Genomic DNA, 7,910 nt, shown 5'->3' with positions numbered 1-7,910 from the left:
ATAATCTGAAAGGCCGTTCAGCAAGGAAGAAGCCACTGGCCCAAAACTGCCAGAAAAAAGACAGACTACGGTTTGCAACTGCACATGGGAACAAAGATTGTACTTTTTTGAGAAATGTCCTCTGGTCTGATGAAACAAAAATATAACTGTTTGGTCATAATTACCATTGTTATGTTTGGAGGAAAAAGGGGGAGGCTTGCAAGCCGAAGAACACCATCCCAACCGTGAAGCACGGGGGTGGCAGCATCATGTTGTGGGGGTGCTTTGCTGCAGGAGGGACTGGTGCACTTCACAAAATAGATGGCATCATGAGGAAGGGGAATTATGTGGATATATTGAAGCAACATCTCAAGACATCAGTCAGGAAGTTAAAGCTTGGTCGCAAATGGGTCTTCCAAATGGACAATGACCCCAAGCATACTTCCAAAGTTGTGGCAAAATGGCTTAAGGACAACAAAATCAAGGTATTGGAGTGGCCATCACAAAGCCCTGACCTCAAATCCTATAAAAAATTTGTGGGCAGAAATGAAAAAGTGTGTGCGAGCAAGGAGGCCTTACAACCAGCTCTGTCAGGTGGAATGGGCCAAAATTCACCCAATTGATTGTGGGAAGCTTGTGGAAGGCTACACAAAACATTTGACCCAAGTTAAACAATTTAAAGGCAATGCTACCAAATACTAATTGAGTGTATGTAAACTTCTGACCCACTGGGAATGTGATGAAAGAAATAAAAGCTGAAATAAATCATTCTCTCTACTATTATTCTGACATTTCACATTCCTAAAATAAAGTGGTGATCCTAACTGACCTAAAACAGGGAATTTTTACTAGGATTAAATGTCAAGAATTGTGAAAAACTGAGTTTAAATGTATTTGGCTAAGGTGTATGTAAACTTCTGACTTCAACTGTATGTATACACCTTTGTTCGAGGTGTACACTCGGGACACAAATCTCTGAAGCGCCATTCTTACGCTTTCGCATCATTGCACTACATCTTAGCTCCAGGTCAGATTCTCTCCTGTGTGAATAAGTTGGTGTCTTTTTTAAGTCCCCAGTTGAGCAGCGGCGGTTCGTCCAATAGGAGAAGGGGGTAGCGGCATCTCAATACGACGACCGGAGTATGAGCGAGTGGGTGTGTTGAAAGGAAAGTAGTGGGCTTGTGGAAAGGAGTGAATCGAAAGCGCTGTGCTATAGGTTAGACTGAGTCAAAAGCGGTGCTATAGGTTAGACTGAGTCGAAAGCGCTGTGCTATAGGTTAGACTGAGTCGAAAGCGCTGTGCTATAGGTTAGACTGAGTCGAAAGCGCTGTGCTATAGGTTAGACTGAGTCGAAGGCGCTGTGCTATAGGTTAGACTGAGTCGAAAGCGCTGTGCTATAGGTTAGACTGAGTCGAAGGCGCTGTGCTATAGGTTAGACTGAGTCGAAAGCGCTGTGCTATAGGTTAGACTGTTTGATTGCACTGTGGGGGGTTTCTCTCTTCCTTTTCTTACCACACAACTACCATACATTCAGGGTTGGGGACTAACAGATTACATGTTATCCGTTACATGTAAAGGGATTACAAAAAACGGTAACTGCAATAAATTACCAGTAAAAATATTGTAATCAAATTACCGATACTTTTGAAAAACTAGAGGATTACTTTTAAATTCAGAAATTATTTTTGCTGGAAAAAAAAATAAAAAATTCTCAATGACATTCAAATCAGCATTGGAAAAAAGGCGCATGTTTAAGTTTGTTCCACCTGAGTGAGTCTGACCACAAATCAGAGACCACTATGATGACACACCAAATTATCCAACTTGAATAAACGCTTGGAGGTAAGGATGCCAGTAGTGGTGTAGTCTACAGTGATACGGATATCACTTATTATTGTTATCTACATAGCGCATTGATGTGAATCACACTGCTGCTCTCTCATTTAGCTATTTGCACCTTACGGATTGTGGTTGTTGAGGATGTCTGTTCAAAAATCTAAATGTGTATTTGAACCCAATAATGGTTTAATTCAAGAAGTTTAAGCTGCCTATCAATCATTGATTTTGAAACCAGTGGACAGCCAGTGAAAAATTCACTCTTGCAACAGCAGCACAATGTGGATCCAAGCCTATGGAATAAAAGTGGTGCTTTTAATGCTCAATCTAATTCATGCTGATAAAAATAAAAATCCATAGGCCTAATGGACACATGCTCAAACTTGCACACTTGTGATAGCCCCTTTTTAAGTCTGTTTAGGGACTTATACATTCTATATACACAGTACCAGTCAACGTTTGGACACACCTACTGATTCAAGGGTTTCTTTATTTTTACTATTTTCTACATTGTAGTATAATGAAGACATCAAAACTATGAAATAACACATAAGGAATCATGTAGTAACCCCCCAAAATTTTAAATAAATAAGTGTTAAACAAATCAAAATATATTTTATATTTTTCAAAGTAGCCACCCTTTGCCTTGACAGCTTTGCACACTCTTGGCAAAGCATGACATTCCACGAGCGCAGCATTTATTTTTCAACTCGAATCAATGAGTCCTCTGCGACAATAAAAAGTAGGGCTGGCTAATAAGTCCTTAGCTTTGGTGTCATGCTCTGGTAAAACTATTTGGCTAATCTATACTTCCATTTTTCCAAGTCCTATTCTTGAAGATCAAGGGGTATAACATTTATTGGAATGGCTGGAATTCTGATAGACTTTGGTTTTTAATGTAAAGATATAATTTAATCGTATTATTATATGTAGTAGAAAGCGATGGGTTAGAAGAAGCCTACATAACCAACCCATAAAGTAAAATTTAACATCCATATGTGGCCAGCTATGTAAACTTTAACATTGATTTATCCTGCAATAGATGTCATTCAATTGGCAACATACATTTGTATAATTCTAATGCCTCTTAAGGGGAAAGTAATCTAAAAGTAACGGAATGTAATCAGATTATGTTAACGAGTTTGGGGAATCCCAAAATTAAGTTACTGATTACAATTTTGGACAGGTACCTTGTAAAGGATTCCATTTAGAAAGTAACCTACCCAACCCTGCATACCATTAGCTACCATACCGCAAGAGTTTGGACTTCTATTTTTAAGCCAGAGGATGAGTCTGGGTTGTATTTTACTGTTAGTTTTACACAAATAATTGTACAGTTTCAGCTACAAAACTGACAACTCTTTATTTAAAAAAAAAAAAAATGATGGTGTGCTTCATGTGCTGTACGTTGGGCTCCCGAGTGGCTCAGCGGTCTAAGACACTGCATCTCGAGTACTAGAGGAGTCACTACAGAAACCCTGGTTTGAATCCAGGCTGTATCACAACCGGCTGTGATTTGTGCGCCACCCAAAAGGACTCCCATTGGCCCAGCGTCGTCCACGTTTGGCCGGTCATTGTAAATAAGATAGTTTTTCTTAACTGACGTGCCTAGTTAAATAAAGGTTTAAAAAAGTGCAGCTGTCACCTTGAAAATGGCTACTAGGTAGCTACTTCATACTAGGTTGCCATGGCTACTAGGTTGCCAGAGTAGTGCTTGTCAAGCGGGCGCGAAGGGCACTGTGTCCCTTTGTTGTTGACGTTCATGTTTACCCCATTGAGTAGTAGACTGTATACTGAACAGAAATAAAAGCAACATGCAACAATTTCATTGATTTTACTGAGTTACAGTTCATATGAGCAAATCGGTCAATTGAAAGAAATGGATTAGGCGCAAATCTATGGATTTCACGACCGGGAATGCAGATATGCATCTCTTGGTCCCAAATACCTTAAAAAAAAAAAAAAAAAAAAAAAATGGGCCTCACAGTGGTCTTCAGGATCTCGTCAAAGTATTTTTGTGCATTCAAACTTCCATCGATAAAATGCAATCATGTTCGTTGACCGTAGTTTATGCCTGCCCATAACATAACACCACCATGGGGCACTCTGTTCACAACGTTATTAACATCAGCAAACCGCTCGCCCACACGACAGAAGCAGAATTTAACCTAGCATTAGACTGGGTCATAAATTATGGAGGTCTAATTTACGAAGATAGAGCCTGCTTTTACCATGATTAACACATTTCCCAATCTTCTCATCCTCTTCTTCATCTTTAATGTTGACGTTCAGCTCCAGTGTTTGACTGCAGTCTTCCAGCTTCACTGATGACATCTTTGGATCTTGCGGTGCAAACTGGGCTCCAATGTCACAATCAGGACCCAGTAACTGTAGGTTTGGACTCGGTGTGAAAGGAGAAAGGCAGGCTAGGTTTGTCCTCACTGTTAATCTGTCAACCCCGGATTGGATCCCAGTCCTAAATAGAAGTCTGAGATCAACTTCCTGGTCCTGTGCAGGCCACACCCCCTCCCATTGTACTGTATGTATGAACAGACTTTGAACAATGGCTTCCTAAAATGCTGTAGTGATAACTAACACGATAGGAAAGGTTGTGGTAGACGTGGCACATTACAGGTGAGTTCTTCGATTATGTTGAACGGCTGTTGGCATCCAATAAATGTTGCACTACCGCCACCTACTAGACTGGAGTATAACTCTTATACATTGCTTGAAAGTTATTTCATAGTTTTGATGTCTTCACTATTATTCTACAATGTAGAAAATAGTACAAAATAAAGATAAACCCTGGAATGAGTAGGTGTCCAAACCTTTGACTGGTACTGTACATTTATGTTAATCCAGTAGCATGAAATAACATGACCTTCTCATTGAAACAGTTCTACTGCAACTTTTCATGAACAGTGGGAAGTTGGAATGAACAACATACATTTAGTTAGATAAAACCTGCTCTTACCATGAGAAACAGATTTCCCAATCTTCTCCTCCTCTTCTTCATCTTTAATGTTGACATTCAGCTCCAGTGTTTGACTGCAGTCTTCCAGCTTCACTGATGCCATCTCTGGATCCTACAGTGCAAACTGGACCCCACTCTCACAATCAGGACTCAGCAACTGTAGGTTTCTACTCAGTGTGGAGGGAGAGAGGCAGGATGGGTTTGTTCTCACTGTTGATGATACCGGCCTCAGACTTAATCGGAGTCGGCCTGTAGTAATAATGAGCAACGACACAAAAATTGTCTTGACAGTTCTGCCGCTTTCTTTATTCTCTAAAATTCTATTTTTTCTTGATCAATGATCTAATTTCAATAGATCAGGTAGCTAAGCATTGACAACAAAACATGAATTAATTCACACTAGACACAAATTCCACACTAAATCACAACGTAAATACACTTAATCTAGAGTAGATGTCCTACATTTACATAAACGCATAAAAGACCCAAAACCATTTAGATTGCAGTTGTTGTTTTAAGCAGCACAATTAACTATTTTCTGGAATAACCCTGTCTTCACTGTATTATTTAAATCACAAAAAAAATATTGTATTTCCCGTTCACACCATAGTAACAATTATAGATAGAAAGAACTGAATGTGTCTGAATATTGCTACACATGTGAAAAACGGATAAACATTACATTCATCTTCAAACCAGTAGTGTAGCTGTGAATTTGTCTCTCTCGGATGCACGAGCACTGCCTGCACCGAAGTCCGTTGAAGCAGACCGAGTGGGCGCCACCATTTTACCAGCTTGTGAATTTTACACAAAACCAATATGTCAAACGCACTCAGAAATATCAAATACTTGTATTTTCTATTAAATTACTTTTACGAAATGATGTACAGTCACTCAGACAAACCCAGTCTCTAGTTTATGTGACTTGAAAAATAGATTTGATCACGTTCTTCACTCACTCGGCTTGACACAAAAATAGCACATAAAACCTTTACCAAACGTGATACAACTTCAAGTTATTTGTTACCTAGCATGTTATGACATGTTCTTTTGATATTAGAACGTTTAAATGTGCTATTACATACCAGTAGTAATACATTTGAAACCGACACAAAAGTTATCGTCTTGACAACACAGTTAAGGCGCCTGCCCGGAACTTCCTGTTCTCCCACTACCACCAAAGATGTATATGTGATACCACCGTGCAAATGTGACGTCGAAGATCTTTACAACTAAACTAAGATATACCACAGCCTGTCGTTTCCAACGGGAACAAATGAGTAATAGAGGGCAGAACAAGGAAAGAGAGTTGACCAGAGCCAAGCATGAGCTAGCGAGATCCTATTGGCGCGTTCTAGCACGCATCTGCAGATTTCCTTTAGGGAACGCCTACTCTGTGAAGTGCGCGTGTGCAATAACTCACTCTTTCTAAACAACGCGATTTTTAAAAACGTTGCAAAGGGTCAAGTCTACACAACTTAGTCCACTCTGTTCATAACATATTCTAGTTTTCGGAACAGAAAACTGTATCGAAATCAAATATTTCATCGATGAGGAAATGTGCAGAATTTCGACCAAAATCCATCTCGTTCCATCTTCTCCCACTGCCGGCCAATGGGCTTGTGGAAACGCAAAGCAGATGCTTCACATTTTTACATCCGGTGAAATATCTGTCTCATTGTTCTATCTGTGGCGATATCTTATTCTTCATGTACATTTCGGGCAGACTCTGTGTTGCGTATTGCTGCTTTTCGCAGGTCGGATTGTGGATTTTGGTCACAAACAACAACAAAAAACAGGTTAAAATCTTAAATGAGATATTTTGATATTAGAAAGTTTAAATGTGCTATTACATACGTAGTAATACATTTGAACCCGACACAAAAGTTATCTTCTTGACAACACAATTAAGGAGCCTTACTTTGTCCCTAAACGATCCTACAACAGGCCTTCCACCTGGGAGGATGGAATCCCTTCTCTCAAAACTTCCTGTAGATCTTCTGCACAAAAATCTCTCACAATGTTTTACCTGTTTTATTTTTTTCGTGGTTCGCAGGTAGCCTAATGGTTAGAGTGTTGGGCCAGTAACCGAAAGGTTGCTGGATCAAATCCCCAAGCTGACATGGTAACAATCTGTCGTTCTGCCCCTGAGCAAGGCAGTTAACCCACTGTTCCCCGGGCGCCGAAGACGTGGATGTCGATTAAGGCAGCCCTACGCACCTCTCTGATTCAGTGGGGTTGGGTTAAATGCAGAAGACACATTTCAGTTGAACCATTTCCCTGTTTCTCTGCAGCTGCAACTGCCACATGTACTTTCCGCTCCATCGGTGCCGTTGATCAGAAATCCAACCATACTAAAACTCATCCTCTCTTCAAGCCTACTCACTGGGAGGCTCTCACCCGACTCTCTCACCCTTGGGATACCCTCTTCACTGCTTCAGCGTGCTTCAGCCCCACTCGAACTCTGGCAATCTCAACCTGTCTCTCTCACAAGGCACTTTCGGTCCCCTGCTGCATGAAAACCCCCAGTTGACACACAGTGATTTCTGTATCTCAACTGTACACTCCCTCTTACTATGCCCTCCTGCACTTTCCTCACATCGTGGGATCCCTCTTCTACACACTGCTGCAACATGTCCAAATCCTTGGCACCTAAAGCACCGTAGCGGAGCGGATTCAGAACATAGGCCCTCACGGAATACCTAATCTAACCTGACCTTATCAGGTAGCAACTCTGTCAAAGCTCAACAAGACAGACATGCTTTTCTGAGTCTCACCATTGCCACCGGGTCTACGTCTTACCAAACGGCTAGCAACACAAACACTAGGAATATTCCTTTTCATTTGATCCTCCTCTAACCCACTGATCACCCCTTTGAGCAGGGCCCTACTCCGGAGAGTAAAGCACACCACAGGTTGAGACCCGGGTCGCGTGACTTGAAGCACCCACTTCCTCTGGGCGGTGGATAAGCAAAAAAATCTAAACAATTCCACTTCGAGACTTTGTAACACAGATATAACCATTCCCAGTTTGTTTTTTACCCAACTTGACAAAACGTATGGGTGGGCCAAAAAGCAAGAATCGACGCCTTCTAAAAGTCTCACTCCTACCTGTCCAAAA

At 40.9% G+C, this 7,910-nt stretch overlaps 1 long non-coding RNA gene across 2 annotated transcripts; it reads right to left on the bottom strand.

The window, feature by feature from the left end:
* Positions 1-3,873: 3,873 nt before the first annotated feature.
* LOC120051550 lies at positions 3,874-6,554 on the bottom strand. Of its 2 annotated transcripts, none has more exons than XR_005477283.1 (3): positions 5,472-6,554; positions 4,790-5,038; positions 3,874-4,291 (listed from the first exon to the last, which is right to left on the bottom strand). It is a non-coding gene; the product is annotated as an uncharacterized LOC120051550 (long non-coding RNA). The 2 variants fall into 2 exon arrangements; XR_005477284.1 differs by having other exon boundaries at positions 5,875-6,551.
* Positions 6,555-7,910: the final 1,356 nt, after the last annotated feature.

The sequence above is a fragment of the Salvelinus namaycush genome, chromosome 7 (genome assembly GCF_016432855.1).
Source record: "Salvelinus namaycush isolate Seneca chromosome 7, SaNama_1.0, whole genome shotgun sequence".
In the NCBI taxonomy this organism is placed as follows: domain Eukaryota; kingdom Metazoa; phylum Chordata; class Actinopteri; order Salmoniformes; family Salmonidae; genus Salvelinus; species Salvelinus namaycush.
Note: the sequence above shows the minus strand (reverse complement) of the source record. Positions and strands in the feature narration are given on the sequence as shown.